Here is a 26,756-nt window from a genome sequence, read left to right as displayed (position 1 = left end):
GCAGCGTGTTTACCTGGTTAAAACTTACTGGATTACAAATTCAGGGCTGCCAAGTTACAATTTTGAAGTCAGGTGGAAATCAAAAAGGCTGACAGAAAAAAAGCTGATACCAGAAATTATTTTAATAAAATTATATAAGTAAATACAGTACCATACATATAACAATAAATTATTATTCAGCAATGAAAATTTGAAACAACAAATATAGCCAGATTACTATGAACTACTTTTATTATACACTTCAGTACAGTGGACTCTCCTAAGTTCGACAAGACAGAATTGAAAGTTCAGTCCAATAAGAGTAGTGGGTGTGGCAGGTGAAATGAATACAAATTCTTATTGGTTATCCATCAACGAATACAGTACTGTACTTGCATTTCCTGCCCGCCCCGAGACTTGTGTATGCGCTTCTAGTACCATAGTGGGTTTCGACAGTTCCGTCTCACAAACGGCACAATTCTCAAATAGAAAAAGAAGAGTTCATTAATTTAAAATCAGTGATTAAAATATGGATGTCCTAATCAATAAAATATTCTTTTCCTTTAACAAAAGTATCAATACAAAAAACAGAACCAATTCCCATTCAAATGGCAAACCCATTTCTTAGTGCCCGTATAGGGGCGTGTCTAATTCTCCTACGTAAGCAGTCGAACTATAGGAATGTCGAACTTTATTTCTGTCGAACTTAACAGCTTCCACTGTACCACGTCTGGCTTTAGTAAAATACTTTTCATCAAACACTTGTTCATGGCACTTTCCTTATTAGTTTAATTTGCAACATACAAATGGAAGAGAGAGTTTTACCTTCACTGAGGAACAAAACTTAGTTTTATTATGTCGTCTCTATAAAAAATGTAAATTGAAATTTGAAATAAACCCGATAATACAAAATAGAGACTGGGACAGCATTTGTGAAAAAAGCTGACAAACGCGTACAGTGCTGACAAGCTGGCAAACCTTAGGAAATGCCGATATCAGCTTCAAAAGCTGACACTTGGCAGCCCTGCAAATTCCTTAGGTGAACTGCAAAGGGAATTTCGAAAAGAGTTTGGTGTGCGTGACGTTTCAAACAACTCAACAAAATTCTGTCGTCAGTAAGAAAGCTGGGAACAACCGGATCTCTCCTCAGCTAAAGTGGTAAACATAGGCCTCAATGCCTCAAATCGTGTAGATAAAGTTCGATAAAGTTTAATCCGCTCAAACAAAAATTTTTACGCCGAGTTAGCCAGGAGACAGGCTAGGCATATTGCACTTATCAGAGGACAGCAAAGAAAGCGGGTATATGGCAGTACAAGAATTGAAGGACCCAGACAAGGAAAAGAGATTGTGATATTGCCAATATTTCAGGCTCTTCTTACGTCAAGTCCAGAGATTTTCTCCATCAAGTTGTTTTAGGATGAGGCATGGCTTCGTCTGACAGCTTACGTCAACTCTCAAAAGAGAAAATATTGTGTTGACGAATATGCCCGCGTTATCGACCAAACACCATTAATTGTGATTTACGTCTGATTCGAAGTGTCTGTCTTAACAATCATTGACCCCATTTTATTCTATGAGACAGTGTACATTGAGATTTGTGATCGCATATTCACGTAATTCGTGAATAAGCTGAGGACATCGAGTTGACGGAAGCAGCAAGATACCGCTACAAGCTACACAACCAACGAATCCATGAAACTGATAACCGGCTTCTTCGGTGATCGCATCATTTCAAAGAATCTATGGCCCTCCAGACTGCCGGACTTAACATCTCTAAACATATCATTTGGGGATACTAAAGGACAGAATGAACATAAATCGTTCAAGGACACATGCCCAGCTCCAAGAAAACATCAAGAATGAAGTGAACAATATTGACAACCATAGGCCTACACTTCAGTGAATGCCATAGAATATGGTGCGATGCGACGACTACAATTCTGTTTGAATCATGATGCAGGACACTTCCAATATTTTCTGTAACAAGGGATATATCAAATTCTCCCACAACTGCTGCAGGATTCAGAAGTAAATTCAAGGGTTTGCTGGTTTTATTCGAACATTAAATTAAAATGGTAAAGATGTGGAATAGAATGTGTAAATCAAACATAGTTGCGGTTCATAATTTAAAAGTTGCCAAAGGCTGTAATATCACATGTAAATAAAACTGTTTGGGATCTCGGAAGTTATAACGTTTATTCACATATTCATGTTCGTAAGTAGGTGATTAGAAGATTAAAATTACTTATTATATTACATGATATTCTCCATCACTGGAAGAAAAAAGAACCATCATAGTTCATCTTTAATAACTTTAAGAGGAAACCATTTGTGTTAAATGAATACTCCTTAAACTCGTCACAATGTTTCTGATGAAAGATCAATAGAATGAATGAGAGGGACAAGGACAGAGCTTCGAAACTGGAGGTGCAGACACTGTCTTGTTTTCGCTTGAATGTTCTTTTTTTTTAATGTAAGGTACTAGGCGTTAAATCTTGTAGGTGTTGTAAGACATGCTCCAGCTGGCTATCTGAACCTTCGTGTGGATGGAAAGGTAAAAATAAAATATACGATGGAAGACTATATAAATATTGATTTTTATGCCGTTTTCCGTTATGTTTCAACCAGTTTTATTCCGAATAATTTGAATAATTTCAAGGAAAAAATTGTTCCGGGGCCGGGTATCGATCCCGGGACCTCTGGTTGAACGTACCAGCGCTCTGCCAACTGAGCTACTCGACAGCCCATGCGAGTTGTGTGGATATAAAGGGAAAAGTTGAGACGGTGTCGGGTGGAGTTCCCGAGTAGCTCAGTTGGCAGAGCGCTGGTACGTTCAACCAGAGGTCCCGGGATCGATACCCGGCCCGGAACAATTTTTCCCCTTGAAATTATTCAAATCTGCTTTACAGGAAGCTTTACCTGAAAGACTAAATTTGCAAAATATATACGTCACTGTGTACGGTAACAGAAAACCACAATTCCAAGTCACACAGGGTTTGTGTGCACTCGATGTGGGTCTCTGGCGTTTCGTCAGCCCACGCTAGTTGTGTGGATTTAAAGGGAAAAGTTCCCGAGTAGCTCAGTTGGCAGAGCGCTGGTACGTTCAACCAGAGGTCCCGGGATCGATACCCGGCCCCGGAACTATTTTTTCCTTGAAATTATTCAAATCTGCTTTACAGGAAGCTTTACCTGAAAGACTAGATTTGCACAGTTTTATTCCATTTATATTATTTTTATTAACACAGCAATTCATTTTCAATTAAAAATATACAATATCGGTCTATTGCTGTTGTAATATATTTAGGCCAAGTTTGTCTAGTTTGTAACAGATTACTCATTATGCAATCACATTTACAGTGTTCCGAAAATGCTGCTCAAGAATAGCACTGCAGAATAGAACACGTAATAATGATTAATTTAAGTATGGGAACTTATTGCCGAAACACGTGAAAAAGTGTTAATACATTCTATTGTTTATATATTACGCCGTAATGGATATATGCTTCTGGACAGTCATTCAGCAACGCTATAATGAGATTCTAGCCCATGACGACATGCATGTCACAATACCTTGCTATACTGCAATAACTCATAACCTGAGGTCTTTGAATGAACTTGTATTAAAAATCGCAAATCATTTAACACTTTCAGTTGGGGAATGTTTTGCCCGTCTGTTGTACTTCGGCGCATGCGTATTCATTTGTTGTACTCCAGTAAGACACGTACTGTTTCTTTCTACTGTGCCGGTTCCTACAGGTGTCACCAGGTTAGAGATGAACAACGATCGAGAAAGCAAGACTAACAGCGCCCGCAAAGCCGAAAACTCGCACGACAATGTTGTATACGTCGCGTCGTTGACGTAAAGACTGCTTGTGAGTGTTTCGAGACGTCGAGATTGATCACTCCCGAAGTCCCGAACGTCAAGCAGTCTTGAATCGCCACAGTTGTTTATACCTGATTAAACTTTCCCCTACTTTGGCAATTGTTACATATATATTAACTATCAAGTACCCGGTAGCCTATTTTGAAACATCATCTCTACCTTTCAGTTGTATAATAATCCGTTCCCCAGTCTTTATTTAATTACTAGGCCCTTATTAAAAGGCTAGAACTTTCTTTTCATATGTTTGAGATCAAGTGTGCAATCTCTCTGTATTTTTGTCTCATTTAAACATGTATAATGTTATTTATTTCAATGATGTATGTTATTCAAAGTTACGAAATCTTTCCACGCCGACCAAATGCTATTTCGAGAATGATGAGCGAGACGAGACTCGAAAGACAAATGCAACGAATACAGCGAGCGAGAGCGGCAGTTTTGTTCATCTCTACACCACGTGTATGTTTTATTTATGTAAATTTTAGATAATCATTTATAACGTCACGGAAGCGATTTCAGCAAAACAGACTTCATTGGGAGTATTTAGAGTAGTATATACTGTACATTAGCGTTCAAAGATACCTGACCTAGGATTTTCTAATCGCGTAAGCGAACTTTCTAACCACGAGATGAGTCACAACCAAAGATATAACAAATCGACAAACTCTGAAATAATTCAGCTAGTTTTCAAAGGAAATACTATTATTGGGACGGCTAAAAAGTGTTGGGAAAATTGATGATGTAGATTAAGCATAATTTATTCTCATAATTGACAGCACCAGCGTTTTCCCGCTAAATCGGAAGAGGGGATGACATTTTTAATTCGACAATGCAGGTATATTTATCTACGGTTGGCAACACTGACTATTATCTTCGCCATCTATTCATAGAAGCAATAACTAAAGAAACCACACTTACACGAACAAATTATCAATCACTATCGATTAGTAAAAGTCAGGTATCCTTGAACGCCGGTGTACATATGAACTCAATTGAGACCACATCAGTCTGTAGGATTACGATATGTCCTACTCAATGTTTAGGAAAAATTGCGAGTTAGAAGCTACTTATTGGACAACATTTTCCGAACATTCTGTAGATCTATATAGCAATAGTGGACAGCATATATAAAGGGGAAGGGGAAAAAAAAGAAGGTACCTCCGCTCATGTCCTTTCCGTTTCACCGCTTTAGAAACAAACACATTGTAAAGCATTGTGCATCAATGGTGGATTTTAGGCGATCAGCAAGAGCCGAAAGCTATGTTGCATGCCATATACAGACTGATTATTTAATCTTGACAGCTCAGCGACGCGAAAGAAGGGAAGTAATAGGAGTAGTGGGGGAGCTCCGGAGTAGAGAAAAGAGCGAGCGGTCAGTAAAGAAATGCAGTAAGGCTTAACTGTACCGGAAACACAACGCTATACCGCACGCGTGACATCCGATCGCTCTGACTGCAGGCGACAGACTAACCTGAACATCCCTTGACGTAATTTAATGGACTCGCCTGACCCAGGCATACATTGCCGGCGACTGTCAGGACTAAATAAACGTACAATCCGTAACTCAGGTCTACTCGTATCTGTCCGATACATAACTGTTTCTGCCGGGGAATGTGGAGTGGAGAGTTAAGGGGTAGTCTGCAGTGCCTCAATTGAGCTATTAACGCCCAGACCTGCTTTAAATCATGGTCCCGATCAAAAGCACTGGCCAAGAACAGAGTGCGATGGAAGAAGTTTGTAGCTGCCCTATGAGGAATAAATAGGAAATATAATTAGGATAATACTTTGCGCTGAGAACTGTTTTCTACGCTAAAAATACTGTAAGCTGTGAAATTCAACGCTACTTGCTTCTTCCACACTTTCAGCTTATGAATGTTTCGCTCACATAACATTCTTTCCAAACCGACCGGTTTCAGTGGTTATGCAAAACAGTGACACCTGACGGGAACAAAGCACGTGGTCTATTTACGTCAGTATTTTGACATCTCAGAGTCATAATCTCTTGTTCCTTCCTACCGAACCACCAGGAAAGACTGATCCAGGAGATAGCGTCGGCTTACTTCTAAAACCCCGCAAGTCCAATTTTTTCCCGAATGTCGAAATCCATGTACAGTATATTTTCAAAATGTGCCTGCTAATAACACTTCCTAAGTGTGCAATGTTTCTGTATTTTATAAATAACAAATGCATAACAGTTGTTAACTCTGGTATTATTTTGCTCTCTCGTAGAATTTCCTCAAAAATGCAGTTACGAGGTTTTATAAGTAAGCCAACGATAGACTGCATACACCCTACACGATATTCATGCCTCTGTCTTAAGCATTTATAATGCTGTAAACGACACAGAATCCGATTTCTCAAAGTATTCGTTACATGAGAGACAGAATTTATTGTACAGTAGTGCAAAAAAAAAAAAAAAAAAAAAAAAAAAAACAGACCGACCCCCTTGTAGCTGATTTCAGAGTCACAGATTCAAATTTTGCTAGTCACAAAACAAATCCATCTTGTATAATTAATTGTAACAATGACATTTATTGCATTTGTTCGATTCTTACCGTGTTTTGTTCCCTTCAGTGCCTCAAACTTACAAACGAAAAAACTTTGAGAGTTTTATTTTCATCTGGCATCAATATTACATTTCTACCTCTATTCGACAAAGGCAACTGCGTATTTTTACATTAAATAGCAGTACATACCTCTGGCTTCACTATCCTTATTGAAATTACCACAGTTTGACATAATACACAGAACAGGATACTTTTGTATCAGCTACAAGGGTCGGTCCGGTTTTTTTGCCACTACTGTACATAAAGCATGCAAATAGATTAAGTTACCTTATGTATGTATAATTCTGAAACAAGCCTGTATGTAGGAGGTCTGTCGAAATTTTACTTATACAGCAATGAAGTTAACCTAGTGGCAATTTTTAAGTCATCGATAAATTAAACAAATCAACGACAACGAAGTTTCATTCAAGTCATCGTTCAATTCATCATGAAGACCACCGGAACTCTGATTAATTGTTCGATTCTCGTTTATCTCGCCGAATTGCACTCATCTTAAAATCAGTGCTAAGTTCATTCGACTTTCTCGTGGATAAATGCTCATGGCATCATATGTTGTTCCGATGAATGACTGTCGAGAACGACTCGGAGCGCTTCCGTTCTGGAGATTTACACAGCCTACCCATAAACAAACATTAACCTAACGTATGATTTTCTCCTCATTGTTACAGCATTGTAATTGGGAAGTCCTTGCTTACAGAGAACATTAAATTACTACGGATATGCGGTAAATTATATAGATTTTCGATGGAAATATTTGAAGGTCACTGTAAACGAGGGCATAATATCAAAGACTGAGTAATAAATAATTTGTTTCCAAGTCATATTATACGTCTTGAAATGAGCTTTCGTAACAACAGTTTCAAATTTTAAATGTAATAATAATAATAATAATAATAATAATAATAATAATAATAATAATAATAATAATAATAATTATTATTATTATTATTATTATTAATACTAACTTTAAATGCAAATCTAGACAGTCGAAAGTTGTTGGTATTTGGAGTTCATGTCATAATAACGTGACAGCATGATTAAAGTAATTCTGGTTCTTGATATATACTGTACTTTTCCTTTTGTCCGCTGCTCTGGCTCAGAGGATAGCACGTACGTGTCGTAAACAAAACGGTTAGCGTTTCGATTTCCGGTGTGGGCGGATATCTATCTCCAGGCCATGAAAATTGGTGTTTGTCCCTTGTCTTGTAGCCTACTTGTCCTGCGACATCACCGTGGTGGCCCTGCATCATGCTGACCAAAAGCGAAGGAGGTTCGCAATGTGAGAAAGTCTAGGTTGGTCTGAGGATTTATCAGTTATTATTATTGTTGTTGTTTAGTCAACTGTCCGAAGACAAGTCTGAACCCCATAAGTGATACCAATAAGGAATCGCTCATAAGGCAACTACGCTAGGAGATAATGGGGTAGGGTGGCCAGTTCCTTTCCCCCTCCATTGCACACACAACCGATTAGCTACATGTTACACTAATCAGACTTCAGATGTATACAAACAATTGTTTTTCCTCCGATACATATCGTTAAGTGAGATGTACTGCTTGATAATAGATGTACATATCTGACAGAACCTCAATCAAAGAAATTACTATTTTATTTATTATTATGATTATTATTGTTATTACTATTACTCGACCAAGGCCAGTGGAGTCCTGCAGCCCGGAGCCGTGGCGCTACTGCTCCTGCGTTCGTAATACCGCATCGCGATAGTTCACATTACGCCCGCGGCTCCACTCTGCTTGGTCGAGTAATGCCTATACCGCACTGACGTTCAAGTCAGTACTAGAAAGGAGGTAAATAACACAAAAACGCTCATTTTAGTGAAATCAAATATAAACAGATAGTCTTCACATTCAGGAAATTTTCTAATCCCGATAAACAGTTTAACTTCCTGACAAGAACGTAATCCATTACCAACATTTTAATACACTGCTTTCTTTACACCAATATCATTGACGCAATTCTGCCGTCTGCGACCATCTGCTAAATACTAAACGGGGCAACCAGTCACATACCTAGCACAGATCAATTCTGCAATGCTTGGGAAAAGTGGCATAAAGTCAGTTTCCACAAAAATGTTTTATTAATTTATTGACAACTTACGGAACATCTGCTCGCTTGGGAAAAGAGACACAAGTATTTCTCCCATTAGAATAATTCATACAGAAGAAAATGAAATCGACATAAACCAGTGTGAGGGCAGTTTTTTCCTTCTGTAAAATTAAGATTTTTGACTGGTGCCACTTTTCCCGAGGACTACAGAATTTCATGCTGAATTTAAGAGCGGCTTGATGAAAGTGCGATGGCATCGATAAGCTCATGGATTAATTAACAGTCTACCCATTCTTAGGCTTATGATTACAATAGAACGATCCAAAATTCGCGCTCACGGACTACATAGTGTGAATCCTGGAAGAAAATGGAGACGAAAATGTTAAATGACAAAAATTTAGTCCGAAAATAAACTTATTTAGATTTTTCAAATATCCCCTCGAGATCTATTACCGGTTTCATTTTGGTGCAGTTGTTACCTTCCACTCTGTGTAACACACACATAATGCAAGTGTTTGCTGTCCAGAAGTTAAAATGTCACTCGGCAACTGGACAAGTTTGTTGTATCTTAGAAAAGAACAGTATTTTCAGCTGAATTTGTTTCAAACTCTGGGGAATCATAGGGGTTTGGGGACAACTCGCCACAGAAAATTGGCCACAGAGGCAACTCGCCACATAATTGAAATTCGTATCAAAGACAATTCGCCACTTAATTGAAATTCGTATCAAAGACAATTAGCCACACATTAAAATTCAAGGCAATACTCAAATTCGCAACAATTTATAATATATTTCTATGGTAACACAAGACAAATCCAGAAGCTGTAAACTAATTCGGAAATATGGCGGAAGAAATTCGCTTTACAAAATCAGAAAGAGGCTCTGAGAAATTGATATATCTTGGCTACATGTACACGAAACTTAGAGAAAATAAGAATGGAGTTGTTTGGCGCTGTAACATGCGTGGCTGCGTAATTCAACAGTCCAATTATCAGAAGATGGAAGCAGTGTCGTCAAAGAACCGTCTGAACACAAGAATCATTCTGCAGACTGGGGAAGGATTAAGGCAAAGGAATGTGTAGAGAACATGGAGGCAAGGGCGGGGACTTCCCGAGAACCAACGTCTGTCATTATTCAAAATGAGTTACAGCGTATTGCAAGCGAAGCCAATGTGAATCTACCGAAGAAACCATCTATTAAAAAAACTGTGCGCCGTGCCAGGAAGCTGCACCTACCACCTGAACCAAGGAATATTGACGAACTGAACGTTATAGCCGACAGATACACTAAGACCATACAAGGAGAAAGGTGGTGATTGTATTTTGAACCGGAGGACAACGCGAAAGTTATATTTGCCACTAATTCACATTTAAATAAATTGTCTATATGTGGCGAATTGTCCCTATTACCTATTTTCTGTGGCCAATTGTCCCAGTTACCAATTTTCTGTGGCGAATTGTCCGGAACCGAATCATAGGTGGTATCGCAAGAACAAGCTTCAACCATGAAGCCCATACCTAGCGACACATCAGTAAGTCAGTTCGTGTGTATGACTTTCAACAATGGACGAATTGCATCCATACAGGCTACAATATTTACGATTAATTTAAGATTTACTTTGAAAACAACGAATCATTATTTGGAGATTTTAATAAAAAGTATGCAAGATTATCTCTAATTTATTATTTCAATGACTATTATTTTATGAAATAAATAGTAAGGAACAACAAATACTTGACACTACATTAAAAAAGAATTCCCTTCAAATATAGTTACACGGGGTGATTCGCGAGGATTTGCCGTAACTTAACGGGCTTATTTCTGAAAACATTATGAGCAAAAATGTCATAAACATTTGTCCTAATCTGAATATTTTCAAAGATACACTAATTTGAAGTTGTTTGTAAATTATCTTTTTTTCTTTAGTTTTAAGGGTAAAAGAATTACTAATAGAGAATGAACTATTCAGAAGTATCATTTCTTTAATTGGCTAGTGTTCTGAAGCTAAAAGTGGGTTGTCAGTTACTTCGTACAGATTTTGTTTTTCAATTTTTAACTAAAAATGACATCGTTCTTACGCACTTATCATAAAAATTGTTACAAATCATACGACTTTAGGAACTTGATTCTTTACAGTTTAATTATGTATCCTAATGTACAGTCTTGAAAATTTACAAGAGTGGCGTGATTTGTAACAACTATTGTGATAAATGCGTAAGAAAATGTAATTTTATAGTTAAAAATCGAAAAAAAAAAAAAAAAATTCTGTACGAAGCAACTATGGAATTCACAACACATTTTTAGCTTCAGAATATTAGCTAATTAAAGAAACGATACTCCTGAATAGTTCATTCTTTATCTTTAATATTCTTTTACTCTTAAAACTCAAGAATGGAATTTTACAAACAGTTTCAAATTAGGTAACTCTGAAAATATTGAGATTAGGACAAATGTTTATAAGACTTTTTTGCTCAGATTGTCTTCGGAAATAAGCTTCGTAAGGGACGGTAAATCCTCGTGAATCACCCTGTATGTATACGCAGAAGTAAATTCGGGCGTCATACATATCAAATTAACACTTTATCAAGTAGAAACACAAGGTCGAGTTCACAGATTTTTGTAGGCCACAAACTCTAAGGTGTGTGCTAGCATCTAGCATTTATGAATTTAAAATTCTGACAAATATCGAATCGCTGGTTTTACGATTCTTTTTCTTTAGAAGATATGGATTACTTGCATTCAGGAAAACTCCACTTTTATCTCACATTAGCGATTTTCAAGTGTTTTCAACCGGAACGGAGACGTGTGCAACGCTTCCTGTGAGCCACTTTGAACGCCGTAACTTCTTGTGATTAAGTACAGGAGGACTCAAAACTTTCTTTTTAAAGGACCGACACTCCTTCCGTCTTTCGGCACTACAATTTGGCAAATAGATCAGCTCTCGTAGGTAAAATCTTTCGCAAAACTAATGGATTATGTATTTGTTTAATATAGCACATCTACCTTCCTTAATATAGACAGAAAATTTATCATACCACTCCTATGAAATTAGTGTACGTACGATTGTTACTTCTTCTCTTACGTAGTAGATAAATACAATAATTCAATACTCAATTGTAATATTAAAATACAGACAAATTGAATGTGCGGAGTATCATACATGACATTATGCTTAATTATAATGTATAATTGCGAATTTAGGAATATAAGATATAGTAACATAACCTATAATATTTCCATATGAATGGCAGGGCATTGGAGTCCACTAAAATTAGACAGAAAGGGGCAACTGTGACAGTAAACATAACCTATAATTTCAACATATCTAAATATCTGTGCGGTGCAACTGAAAATTATTGAATCGTGCATAAATGAATATACAAGAATTTCGCAATATTTAATCGAAATAAAGGCAAGTATTACACATACGAACAACGTAATTTTCACACCAAAAATAATATTTCATCTTAACTCGCAAGTGATTTATGTCTGAAGTGTCTCATAATCATTGTTTAAAATTTTATTAATGCAATTACCCTACATTTTAGAGAAATATATGTTACTCTTTATGCATTCCAACTAATTTATATGGTTGAAACGCCGCCCTTCGTGATCGGGTTAAGCGAGTTACATGGTCTGCCTTACGGCCTGTATTAGATCACAATGGCAGTGACACAGTCTATTGTTCCTAGTACTCACAGCGCTCCAAGCGGCTAGCAACTATCGCGAGAAATGCAAAAAGTCATCCCAAGCTTCGCAACTGTAAATACTAAACTGTGGTCCACCGGCGTTGAATGACTTATCTGTGGCCCGTACGCAATCACAGAAGACGGACACTGAATACAAATCCCCTCCCTACCAAGTCAATGACGCTGGGATGGAAGAAAGGGGTGAGTGACGTATCCGATGAATGACGTAACGCCACAATTGATGCTCAGTTCTTCAAGTCTGCATTAGACACTAGACTGCTTGCGGGTGAGAGACTCTAGCCCGAGGGTGCTTTGTGCAGATGACCGTTAGTGTATAGTTTCAGAGTATAAATAAGCAAATTTAGTGACATTCAAAATGATGTATAATTTTATGACATGTAAGTTAGATTGGAATATTTTTACAAATACTAAACTAAGAAACTTCAAACTTTAGCCACGAGATAAAGAAACATTAAACATGTCCATGATATCACGCAGAAGCATACAAAACTTGTGATAGTTATCGACAAATAGAAACACACACATAGTTGGTCCTGGTTTCGGTACTCATGCTCTCTGTAGTGCATCGTTTTCCCTATTGTAATGCTTTGCAGGGAATCCGCATTGGTTCTAGCACAGTGCTCACCGTGGTCACATGCAAATGACTGGTGTAATTAGGAGCGTCACGAAGTGATAAATTGTGTAGTGAGACCGCTCGGCTTATTAGGAATTTGTAACGAGCAATGAAGTTAGTAAAATATGCTAAAAGTGTGTGCATGGGGAGGGCGAATAGATATCTGCATTTAAATCAGAGGTACCAACTATTATAGATTTCACCCATAGGCGGAGTTATGGGAGGGCACGGGGGGGGGGCACTGCCTCCCCAAACTTGTCTGAACTCTTTTTTTATTAAAGTTTTAAAGTTAGAAAATATTGAATTCAAAATCTTTTTTTTTTTTTTTGCTTTTGTTTATGTTTAAGTTTCTGTGCTTAAATTTACGAATTACCGTCTTCAGATCATGTGCCTGGAATATAATATTTATTTTAAATTTTTGAATGTATAAGAATTTCTATACTGTTTCCAACCAGGAGATCAACCGTGAAAGGAATGTGTTTACTATTGCGTCATCTATTGGAGCGAAGTAGATAGATAATAATATCGTTATAACGTCAGTTTAAAAACCATGCGCTCTCCTGCATATGTTATTTCCTATAAGGAGAGATTAAAAGACCAGGAGATTAACAGTGATCTAATTTTGTAACTAGGGTAGTATAAATATGTGTGTAACAATGTTATTGTTTGTGCTGTGAGAGCTAGCCAATAGAGATACGAGTACCCACGTGTGTGACCTTATGACATCAAGAACCCTGGTAGAATCAAAATGTATACTTCTGGGTGACCAAAAAATCAGAATAAGTGTTGATATAGAATTGGATCAAATCCATTATAAAGTATAAATATAGAACAAATAAAGAAAAAATTCACAGCATTACCCCGCTCCGTTTCATTCCGCAAAGACTTTCTCGTGGTTGGAGCACAGTACTTCATGAGGAATGGAAGCACTGTAATGTTTTTTTTCTGACAGCCTGTACTCGTGTGTTAGAAATGTGCAGGTGTTCAGGCCGTCACTTGGAGAAATATGAATAACATACTGCACAAGAATGCAGAAAAAAGAAAAGTGATCCCGGTATAATGTGCGAACTTAAAGACGAGATTAAATAAAATAATAATTAGAGTTTACAATTCATATATCTCCAGGAAAGCTTGATATAAAAGTTTCTGTTAGCACTGTTACGTAGTTTTATTCATGTATGTGTGTTTCTGTAGGGGAGAGAAGAAAAAAGATTGTTTTAAATTATACTCTGTTATAATAAAATTTATAGTAGATCTACAGTTCAAGCCCTATAAAATTCGGTCCGAAACATCGTGGATATGAATGTAACACTGTAAGAAACGTGCTCCTCCAAAATACCTTCATTAAATGGTCATATTCCTATACTGGATGTTTAAAAAATACGGAGCATAATTTCAGGTATGTATTTCCCACATGTAGACAATCAAAATAGTTCATTACAACATGTGTCCAGAAATGCTTCATTTCCGAGTTATGGCCTTCACAACATTGAAATTCACCGGAACGTTTTCCTTTCCGCAGGTCGTTGTCATTACAGAAGATGTTCAAAATGTCCACTTCCTGCTTGAATACAGACCTCACATCGATGTCTCATTGACCTGCGAACACGATCCCAAACTCCAGGAGTATTGCGTATGTCCTCAGAACATGCCACAATTCGATTCCGAAGGGATTCCAAATCAGGCACCGGAGACGAATAAACCAATTATTTTAAATGGCCCCACAAGTAGAAATCGAGAGGGTTCAGATCAGGTGAGCGTGGAGGCCAAGCAATTGGGCCACCTCTACCTATCCATCGATCAGGAAACCTTCGATCCAAGTACCGGCGAGCCGTACGTACGACTGAAGTGTGCAGGAGCGCCATCATGCAAGAAGTGAATGTGTTGACAATTGATCAGTGGAGTGTCTTCTAAAACATGAGGTATGGTGTTTTCCAGGAAGTTTGTGTACGCCTGCCCCGTAAGTCTGTTTACATGTACATGGGGTCCAACTAATCGATCACCAATGATACCGGCCCACATGTTGAGGGAGAACCGCACCTGGTGATGAGATGGAATAGTTGCACGTGGGTTTTCATACGCCCATACATGCTGATTGTGGAAATTTGTTATGCCATCTCGTGTGAACTGTGCTTCATCTGTAAATAATACTAAGGCAGGAAAGTTCGGATTTACACCACACTGCTGCAAGAAACACTGACAGAACCTAACTCATGCAGGGTAATCTGCTGGTGACAGGGCCTGTACACGTTGCAAATGATAAGGATACAATTGATACTCTTTCAACAGTCTCCAGACAGTCGTATGAGGAACACTGACTTACAACGCTACCCTTCGTGTGCTGATAGAAGGAGTCATGTTCACAGCCTCCAGAATCTCCTCCTGTACTTCTGGAGTTGTAGATCTTGGTCGTCCCCTTCCCAAACCAGGAGAGTTAAATTTTCTATACTCGCACAGACGGTAATGGAGACGTACAAATGTCTTCCGATCTGGACATTGTCGCTGTGGGTACCTCTCCTGGTACAAACGACGAGCCAGCGCAGCATTGCCGTCCGCCTTACCGTACATGAAGTGTATCTCTGCCAGCTCTTGATTTGAATACATGTCGCACAGTCTAACGCCTACACAATACTGAATGTAACCTTCGCCTCGGAATGAACTGTCAGAGTGCCCTCTTAATGTCTCCTTTGACGTCAACGACCTGCGGAAAGAAAAACGTTCCGGTGAATTTCAATGTTGTGAAGGCCATAATTCGGAAATAAAGCATTTCCGGACACATGTTGTAATAAACTATTTTGATTGTCTACATGTGGGAAATACATACCTGAAATTACGCCCCGTATTTTTTAAACACCCTATATACTGTACTGAACCACAGTCAAGCTATAATGGGGGGAGGAGGTAAATGATAACCTCGTTGTATGGGGATTTTATGGTTTTGCTTTGCCTCCCTCCAAGGAAACGGTTCTCTCTCCGGCTATAATTTCACCCCACTATTAGACCTATGGCATTACTGTCAAAGGGAAAATTATTACGGAGAAGAAAAATTATCAAGGCAATATAAATATGACTCGAAAAGAGGAAAAATGTGTAAAGGAATTTCTAATTAAGATTGAATTTCTTAAGCATGCAGAAGTTGTAGATATTTCACACAGAAAAACTTTCATTACCGTGTTTTCGACATTTTATTCAGATATTTCTAAATTTGGTTACGGAAACTGGGTAGTTATTTGGGATGAAAACCCCGATTGTTTTATTTCGTGTTTAAAAATATACAAAACTTTCTCTTTCAAACAATACAAGGTTTTTTCGTACAGCAAGTTTGTAATGGTGTGAAAACTGTTAGCAAACTGTTCCAACCTCGCCTGTTGCGCATGATCGTTTGAAAACTAATTTCAGATCATCCGTGATTGCAACTGCACGAACGCATTTTCAAACTGGTTGGAACCACTGCCGTCTAGATAAGTATTTGAATTTAAGACAACAGAATCAAGGCAGCTATCATTTAAACAGCTGTCCAACACCACACCTGGCTGTCAACTCCTAATACATTATCAAGAATAATCTATTAACTTTAACCGTATATCGGTTATGTTGTATTTTATGCCAGGGGTTCCCAACCACTGTCGCGACACACTGGTGTGTCACGCAGCCCCATGGAGTGTGTCGCGGAATTTTGGAATTGAAAAATAAATTTTATGCCATCTAGAAAGTGTTTTTACAACGCATTTTTTATATTTACAATGAAGTCTCTGATATGGTACATTTTACTTTGAGACAGACTTTACCAATGAAACGTGAACACCTGCAACAGTGCTCAGTTTAATTTTTTCTGCCTGACGATAAATTCGAATGAAAGTGAACAACTGCAACACTGCTTAGTAATTCGTTTACTTTTCCCACTTAGTAAAACACAGAGTTTAGAATCGTCAGAATATATTGGTCAGTTTCAGTATTATGTGTGAGCGGGTGATAGTGCGACTATTTCTTTTACCAAAAGTACTTTATTTAGATTTTATCATGGTCATGGACAAATTTTTAATTCGAAAAAGACAAACTGAATCAAGTTATGGATTAGAGATGACAGCAGTGCTAATTCAAATAATGTGAGCGAAAATTCCCTTCAGGGTTCACGAAAACGTACTGTGTTTCCTAAATACTGCCGTTTTCAAATTCATATTTGTGTCAAACAGCGTGTTTCTATTATGAAAATAGTGAAATCTAAAATAAGAACAGACTGTTGCATCTTGAAGATGATTTACGTGTTGGCCTGTCAATCATAAGGCCACATATAGAGAAACTCTGTACAACCCGTCAAGCGCAGACTTCACATTAATTTAAATAGGTGACATTTCAAAAACGATAATACAAATCTTTTATCGGACATCCAGTATAGATAGGTTGGTATTTTTTACACACAAAGGTAGGTACGTTTGTTTGTTTTTTTTTTCTAATGCCACTCAAGTTGCTGCTTGTTTCTTTTTCTTTTCTATTGAGTGTTAAAATCGACCTATCTACAACACTGGATGTCCGACACTACATAGAAGTTATCAGTGCTTTTGTTCTGGCGAAACCCGATTGAAAGGCTTAGACCTTGAAAGCCCTAGTTGGACGAAAAGGTGGTTAAAAACAACAAAATTCCCGTGCAATGAACAGTTAACTTTTCATCTCCCCGGTCGCTATAAAATATTATACACATAGTTCCACTACCCTTTTCTCCAGAAGAAAGTACTGGTTATTATTATTATTATTATTATTATTATTATTATTATTATTATTAATAATAATAATAAAAACGTGTCGCGATATCGTGGGCGTTCAGTAAAGTGTGTCGTCAGTCAAAAAAGGTTGGGAACCACTGTATTAGCGGATTGGTGTTTTGTGAAGCCTTGTGATAGAGTTTCGTTGTCACATTTCTGGTGATTATATAGAAACGGTGTTTAGTTCCAGGTCGTCATGTAGTTGAACTGTTCGTATATCCCAGCCACTTCCATGAATAATACGTAGAATTTTATTTTGAAATACTTGGAGTGGGTATAATAAATTAAGCCTTCTATGACCTTTCGTTATTTTAGTTTTGATATGTGGTAGCCATGTAAGTCGACAATCCGGTGTAATTCCTAAAATATTTAACTGTTGATGTCCATGGGATTGGTGTCTATAGTAGAATAATATTTGTGTTCGGTCTAGAATAACTTTTCTCGAAGTCGACCTCGATAGCGTAGTCGGTATAGCGCTGGCCTTCTGTGCTCGAGGTTGCGGGTTCGATCCCGGCCCAGGTCGATGGTATTTAAGTGTGTTTAAATGCGACAGGCTCATGTCAGTGGATTTACTGGCATGTAAAAGAACTCCCGCGGGACAAAATTCCAGCACACGGGTGACGCTGATATAACCCCTGCATTTGGGAGCGTCGTTAAATAAACCATAATTAAAAAAAAAAAACATTTCGTGAAGATTGTTGCTTGAATTTTCGCTACGTTGAGTTTGATTTTCCATTTCTGAAGCCTTAGTTCTAGTGCTGAGAGGTAAATTTGTTTACAGAAAAGTATGGAATTTGCGAAGTTGATATGAAAGCTGCATCTGCATATTGATATATTTTAATATTTGCTGAGGCCGGAATAGGCTATCTGCAATGTAGAGATTATAGAAAAGGTGATAATATTGATCTTTTGGGACACGTAATATTAGTGAGGATGACCTCCAGACAGTATCCCAGAATTATAGTACAGCGCTGCAACATGTGGATAGAACCCTAGATCATATATATAACAAATAACTCATCGCTATGTTAAAATCGGCAGCACTTTGAAGAGAACAACCGCCAGGATCGCCACCCGTCCGCCGTAAACGAACACGAGATGGCAGCACAGTCGCTAATGCAATTCAAATGGGAATTATGACGTGACTCCTTATGTAACAACTAGATGGCAGCGTAGTAAACCTGATAAAAGTTGTTAACATCAAAGCGTATAAGGCCGACTTATCTGTTACATATATGAGCTAGGATAGAACATACCTAATAGAGAGGACATTTTGAGAAACTGTTTTGAAATTTAGTTAAGACTCTCTTCACTTACTTAAATCACATATAAATTCTTTTTTATTAAACCTCAAAATAGCTTCCATTCTAAACTTAAAATGTTGATGCGAAAAGATTAACATGTTAACATGTAAAATTCTCTTCACATTAAAATAACACAGTTTTGTAATTATTTCTGCAACATAGGCTATTATGCAACAAGAAGTTAAGGGAACTTATGGACACATTACACTAAATAAAACTTAGCTATCATACGCAATAAAGTTATAATATAATAATTCACCGAGCTTCATACACTGAAATAGAAAACCCGAACATATATTACGGCCTGGTCTAGATCGAAAAGGCATTGACTGTGCCGTATTTTGCATTGTTGTGAAAAGTTGTGTAAACTGTGAAATGTTCGTTATCGGTTGTAATAACTGTAAATGGCTAAAATACAATAATTTGAATAATAATATGGGACAAGGAGACGTTTGTAGCACTATAAATTCTAAGAAAAAGAGGTCAGAGTTATCCTTCTTCCGAAAGATCCAGGAAGGTGAGTTTATAAAATATAATATATACTTTATGAAAATAGTATATAAACCTTATGTATTTCGTATTTTAATAGTGGAAGGAAGGTGTTAGTTTTTCAAAAGAACACGATATCAAAAGTACAATACATTTTATCGTCTGCTAGGGAAAGAGTCTGTGATGAGGCGATAGTAGCGATCCTGGTGGCTAGCAACTATCTATGGATGCATATTTCAACTGTCTATGTTTGCATATTTAGTAAGTATTGAGCTTCGCAACTGTATATACTAAACTTTGGGTGGACTGTGGACGGGGAACCAACGCTTTCTCCATGCTTTCCACCCCTCTCTCGCCAGCTCTGTATCCCTGGTCTAATGCATCCGTGGCTGCTGGCGGATATGCAGTATTCCAGTTGCGGGGTTCCGTTCGTGCCAGAAATTACGTCAGCAATAATAGTTTAATGTTTACAATGTTCACGTATGCATTCAGATAAGCATATTTTATATAATTAATAAATTCTCAGCATGTTCGTTTATAATGTCAATAACTTAAAAATATAAGTCTCTTCTGTCGGCCTGGGTAGCGCAGTTGGTATAACGCTGGCCCTCTGTGCTCAAGATTGTGTGTTCGATCCCGGTCCAGGTCGATGGCATTTAAGTGTGCTTAAATGCGACAGGCTCATGTCAGTAGATTTACTCGCATGTATAAGAACTGCTGTGGGACAAAATTCCGGCACACCGGCGAGCTGATATAACCTCGCATTTGCGAGCGTCATTAAATAAACCATAAAACAAAAAAAAAATAAAAAAACAAGTCTTAAATTAAGGGGTCCAGTGAATGAAGGGGACAAGACACAAATCCTGATATGTAAAATATCTCATTATTTCTCTGGGATTTTTACTTTTCATCTGAGTCCAAGATTAAATAATATGAATGATTAGAACCGGATATAGATAGATCCAAGGAATTGATACAAATGATTTTTCGAAAATTTCGTAATGTAATATTATCTGCCGAAATTAGATTTCTAGATATACAGGGATAAAATTTATTTTAGAGTTAAAAGTACCCGAAAAAAAAAACTGGAGACAGCAATATGAAATATTCATAGGTTTGAAGTGGAATGACTCTTACGCTAGGCCAGAAAAAAGAAACAAGACAGCGTCAGTCCGGATAATAATAATAATAATAATAATAATAATAATAATAATAATAATAATAATAATAATAATCGACAGTAATGCCAATAATAAATACAAAGATTATGACATTCTTTTCATTTTTATGAATTTAAAACTTGTTTAATCAGCATAAATGTTACGTAATAGAACGGTTTTTATTAAATTTCAAAACTCACGATTAACTCGAAAATTTTAAGCAATGTGAACATTTCGATTGCTGGTAAAATTTATGTTCTGGGAATAATAAGTTAATTAAGTAGTAAAATCTCGCTGCAATCGAAAAGTATTGGGAATAAATTTGAATAAGGAACAAAAAAAAGTTTCCTTCCCAGGCAGAATTCGAACCACGAAAGTCTTAGTTACCAGTCTATCGTGCTCTGGAGTGAACAAGGCTCTGAAATCAGCTACAAGGGTCGGTCAGTTTTTTTTTTTGCCACTACTGTACAACAACAATGGATGAGGCAGGAAATGGACGTGATTGCACCAAATCTTGTTGGTATCGTATACTCGCACAATCAAAAAGTGTGTTAATATCATACTAAACTCTAGTTTATGATTAACTAACATTGTCCGCAAGTACCTACATAGCCTATAAAAAATTATATCTTTACAGAAAAAAAAAAAACGCCGAATAAATAGCTAACCGCTGACGGTAAAATTCTGTAGCTGACCATAGTCCTAAACACACCAGATTTAGCTAAAAAACCGCTGACTTGGCAACACTGTATCGTGACTGTATACTAGATTGTGATGGAACAATGTTGGCATATTAAAACCCTGTTAAAGGTTGCCATTGTAAAAACAATTGAAAACTCTTTCATATTTAAGTATAAAAGTATAGGAGTGCCATTTGAAATTTCAAAGTGGGGGGCGGGGGATAAAATCTAGAATGCAATTAAGCCTGGTTTCAGACTTCCCCCTCAATATCTAAATCGACGTGTTTTTTTGTTTAAATTGAATTCAATTTGAATAATTAGTTATTTAGACTGAGAAGTTTTGAATAACGCACACGCATGAATTAAAATAGATACAGAATGGGGCAACCCAGGGATATGAATGAGCGAACACTGATCAAAGGTCTACTACATTATCTACGTTACATGACACTGACATATTAACAAGCACCGCGATTAGTCGGAACATCACTATGAATGAGATAGCCAACCACATTCCGCATCTCAATTTATGTATATACGTATGTATTGTACGTAATTCTATTACATAATCGGAACGTCGCCGGTCTGTCGTCAGGTCACATCATCTGAACTTCACTGTCATACTATAAAATGGTCAAAGTGGAGGAAAGGCCCCTTTACACTGAAAGCTTGCTTTGAAAATCTACACACTCCACAGCCAAACTAAAGCAATAATTTTCTTCATCCATAGCAAAGTAAGTGGCGTAAGTAGAGACTTAGAGCCTCTGGAAAACTTTCAGTTCTACTGTACAAAGTGAATCCTTACATATTTTATAGGCTACCTGAATAAATTTCTATACCACGCATATTAGAAATACGTAACTTTAAATACAATTCGTATGTGTATAAAATAGACATTTAGAATTTATCTGTATGGTACCGGTACTTAAATTTTATGTTATTTCATGGTATAGTTGTCAGAGCTTCTGGCTATAGTTAATGAGGGCTCGAGTTCAATTCCCAGTTACAGCACAGGAATTTCTCCTTAATAAGAAATTATTCTTGGTCTGGAATCTAGGTTAAGTTCAGATTTAAAACCTGTCCTGGCACCACATAAGTATGATCATCCTATTATATCATCGGGGTAATGTAACTCCATCTTCCATTCGCCCCAACCTGAGAAGTGGGTTACACCTTAGCCACTGCCAGGAGAGGAGACCAGAGATGTCGAAAGAAACCTGGTGGCATTAGAAAAAAAATGTACAACTTTAAAATTGGTTCCCTCATGCTTTGACCCCGACTTCTTAGATGTTTCGCCTCCTAGCCACGGACTGCTCGACGGATAGAAGTGTAAACTTTTCAATATTTCCGACTCATGGTGCTTTCCAGGCAGATTTTTTTTATCAGAAACGATATAAATTTTTAATAATGTCTGACTTTCAAAATTTAGCAGAGAAAAAGATTTAGAACTGTGGAAGAACTATTGAAATAATTATTTTGGCTAATTTCTGAGAAGACGCCGGTATGTGACAAGGTATGCGACATGGTTAGTGGGTTGTTTGAGGGGATATATAAAGTGACGTGAGACTGAGAAACTTGTGAAAAGATTTCAATGATCTTAAACCATTGAAATCACGTCATGTGCTATGCCTAGACATTTCGCTAGCCCGCGCTACGAGCGTGCTAAACTATCCCCGGCTATCGACTGGTTAATTGTACAGGATTCATATCATATCATATCATTAACACTGATTTATGAATAGGAAAAACGTTAGTTCGCTGATCATCCACCAGCAGCCCGCTTTAAGAATGTCTATGAATATGGCCCTTAGATATCCCCTCAACTAACCCACTAAACTTGTCACATACCTTATAAAACACAGGCGTCTTCTCGGAAATTACCCGAAATAAGTTAAACACACTGTAAAAACAATCAAATATAATTTCAACAGTCTTTCCGCCACTTATTCTACAAATATACTCAAAAAATAAAAAATTAGGGTACTATTCATAGACATTTCGCTAGCCCGCGCTACGAGCGTGCTAAACTAGCCCCGGCTATAGACTGGTTATTTGTACAGGATTCATATCATATCATATCGCTAACATTGATTTATGAATACGAAAAACGTTAGTTCGCTGATCATCCACCGGAAGCCCGCGCTAAGAATGTCTACGAAAAAAAAAAAAACACTTTTTGGGGTATCACCTATATGTAGAACCATGACGGGCTAAATAATTAGGCCTACCTTCTTTTCAATTACTGTAGGCCTTTCTTTCAAAATGGAAAACGGAAATATAATTACGCCTTTATAAACCTGTTCAACAAAAGTGTACCGGTATGCTAATTGCTGCAATAATCAGAGTTATTTCGTTTTGCAACAATCCATGACGAAAGCTATGCATAATTTACCTCAATAACCAGAAAATACAACGAACACACAATATGAAAAGTGCATTTCCGCTTTCTCATGCAACCATGTATAAAACAGAGAGAGAAAAATGTTCCGGAATGTTTATTTATAATAACACGTTTCAACATAACTGCTGAGTGGTTGGAAAACGTATTACATTTGCAGCGATTTTTAAAACAATGAAGCATAATAATTATGCTGTAAGAAAGCGAATATAGGGGAAAAAACACACACACACATTGCATAATGCACGGCACATGTTGGAAGAACGAGCGTCCGACAAGCTTGAACTAGACTAACAACTTTATCTTTGCGTAATTTTATTTATAACACCACATCTGTATCATTACGTAACCACGAATGGAACGATGACAAAAACTGCTGACATGTGCTTTCTACAAATGACACGTGATTTGTTTCACTTACCGGTATGTTTGAGGTTCGATCGCGTGTACCCAGGCTAAACAATCTTCTGCCTTTTCTGCATTAACGCTTAATCTTCCACATACACACACAGATTTGAACCGTCACGAAATATTACGATTACAAGAAACGCTGATTTAGCTAATGTCTACAGCTACGCATTTGCAAAGTCATATTCACTATCACAATACAAGTTTCATAAGAGTTCCTCCTCGGACACACGTATGACGAAAAAGTCTGAATTTGCGGATCACAGCCATGAGACTGCTATCGTACAGTCCGTTCTAGTGGTCGACCGCAGACTAACTGTGGCGGGCGGCGGAATCGACGAGCACGAGCTCAAGCTAGGAAAACGTGCAGTGTCACTGGCCAGTGGCCAAACGTGACGTAGCTACTCACGAGCCAAACCTTGGACAAGGTGGTGCATTTCCGATCGATTCGCTTTACTACATGCGCTACGAATGCAGAACTCGCTACCCTGTCCATTCATACACGACTGTCGATTTCAGTTTACATTATATTATAGGGCTATTCATTCATCCAATTTCGTATTTGTTTATGCAGTTACAATAGCAGACATAAAAAGAAAATCGTGGGTCGCAGTTCTCGGAAAGAAAACCTATGCCATGTTAACGTAATGTGAAAAAAAAAAAAAAAATTTGCGTAAATTATACTGGATGTTCAGTTCAAAGTGTGTCATGGCTCGCTGTATACCGTCATGTGGCTAGCCGATGAGCCTAGAGAATTCAATCTTCCTACACTTCCGCAGAGGTGTATAACCTATGAGGCAGAGAAGTTGCCTAGCAAGTACGGCGTTCATTCTAAAGAGTACGTACCTTCTCTTTCTAACTCGTTGGTACGTACGGTAACGCCGGTAGTGGCAGGAATGTGAACTGTTTGGAAATACGTACTGTCAGAATATGGTGAGAGGGTTAAGACGATTACTTACGTATTTGTTGACATTAACTTCGACGGTCAACATGGACACGGAGCATTTGATTTGTGTTGTGGAATGTTAACGTACGCAACCGATGATAACAAATACCCTGCGTACGACTTGCCGGCGCAAAACACAGTTCGAAAGAGGTTATGGTAGCACACAGACCGTACAGACAGCCATCTGTTGCTACGACGTTCAAGTTATACCGTACACGTTCTCAAGTCCAGATTGAAGAACGCCTTAAATAATAGGAAACTTCTCTAACATATAAGCTGAAACTCGCTTCAAATCGGGGACCCAACAACAGTGACGTCATGACACACTTTGAAATGAACACCCAGTAGTGTATAGAATATGTAATAACTGGTGTAAGACAAGGATGTGGATTATCACCCATTCTCTTTATTATTTATATGAACCAAATAATTAAAGAGTGGAAGCAAACTCTCCATGGATATATACAAATTAACAGACACCTTAAATTGGATTCAATTCTCTTTGCAGATGATTTGGTATTATTAGCACTTTCAGAAGACTACCTCCAAACATCAATATATAATTTGCAGCAAGTAGCAGCCACATACAATATGGAAATTTCAACAGATAAAACAAAAATTATGGCATTCTGTGGGAAATACCCAATACAAAGTAAAATTTGTCTCGATAATAAAATATTAGAAAGATGTAATAGTTTCCCATATTTAGGTTACAATCTTTCCGTTTTTGAAGAATTGGACATATCACAGAAAATTAATAAATACACAAGAGCTATGGGCATTATAAATAGTGTGATGAAACCATCCTTGGTTCAGAAACACACCCGCATACGTCCCTACAACACATTGGCACGACCGATGCTCAGCTGTGGCAGCGAAGCATGGAAACTGAGGAAAGCAGATAAAAGCAGAATAACGGCTTGTAAAATGCGATTCATGCGAAGACTTTAGTAGGATATTTTACGACGCTTTATCAACATCTTAGGTTATTTAGCGTCTGAATGAGATGAAGGTGATAATGCCGGTGAAATGAATCCGGGGTCCAGCACAGAAAGTTACCCAGCATTTGCTCATATTAGGTTGAGGGAAACCCCCGGAAAAAACCTCAACCAGGTAACTTGCCCTGACCGGAAATCGAACCCGGGCCAACTGGTTTCGCGGCCAGACGCGCTAACCGTTACTCCACAGGTGTGGACTCATGCGAAGAACAGCGGGCTATACTAAATGGGTTCTGAAAAGATTGTGGAATTTTAAAGGAACTAAAAACTCAACCAGTTTTAGATTAGGCCTACATTGTTCAATATCAGTCTAATTGGAAACATCATTTGGAAAGAATGAGTAACAGTAGACTCCCAAAGGCAATTTATGATTATGTACCACATGGCCAAAGATCTATGGGTCGTCCTACTAAGAGAGGGCGTGAAAATTTTATGTGAGACCGTAACAGGCCTTGTGCCCTAACACTTGTCAGGCAGAAGAAGAAGAAGTAGAAGAAGAAGATGTAATAAAGTCATAATCTTAAATTTTAATCATATCGCGGGTGATCGTGTAAAGGGGGTTAAGTCAAATTGTAAGGTAAGTTTATATTTTTTTTAACTTAGAAAGCATGTTGGAAATATTCAGATTGTCAATTAATATAGATAAACACAATATAATATTTGTTACTCAGTCAAATGACAAATCAATGTAAAATAAAAAGTTTTATATACATGAGCCTGAAGATACCTGAATGGGCGAAAACGTTTGCAATTTGTAGCTCATGTATATAAAACTTAATGACCATATAATATAAGTCAT

At 37.6% G+C, this 26,756-nt stretch overlaps 1 protein-coding gene across 5 annotated transcripts in view; it reads right to left on the bottom strand.

Moving 5' to 3' along the window:
• Window positions 1-26,756, bottom strand: part of LOC138716370 (sialin-like) — a 211,494-nt gene that overhangs the window by 47,112 nt on the left and 137,626 nt on the right. The window contains exon 1 of one of the 5 annotated variants that reach the window (XM_069849392.1): window positions 24,027-24,342. The exons of 3 other annotated variants lie outside the window; for them this stretch is intronic. The gene's annotated coding sequence lies outside the window, so the exon portion shown is untranslated. Of the gene's footprint in view, window positions 1-24,026; window positions 24,343-26,756 lie in introns of those variants that run through there. One more of the 5 variants, XM_069849387.1, reaches the window with a different exon arrangement.

Source organism: Periplaneta americana, chromosome 16, assembly GCF_040183065.1.
Source record: "Periplaneta americana isolate PAMFEO1 chromosome 16, P.americana_PAMFEO1_priV1, whole genome shotgun sequence".
Taxonomy (NCBI): Eukaryota; Metazoa; Arthropoda; class Insecta; order Blattodea; family Blattidae; genus Periplaneta; species Periplaneta americana.
This window is presented reverse-complemented; position numbering and strand designations above follow the sequence as displayed.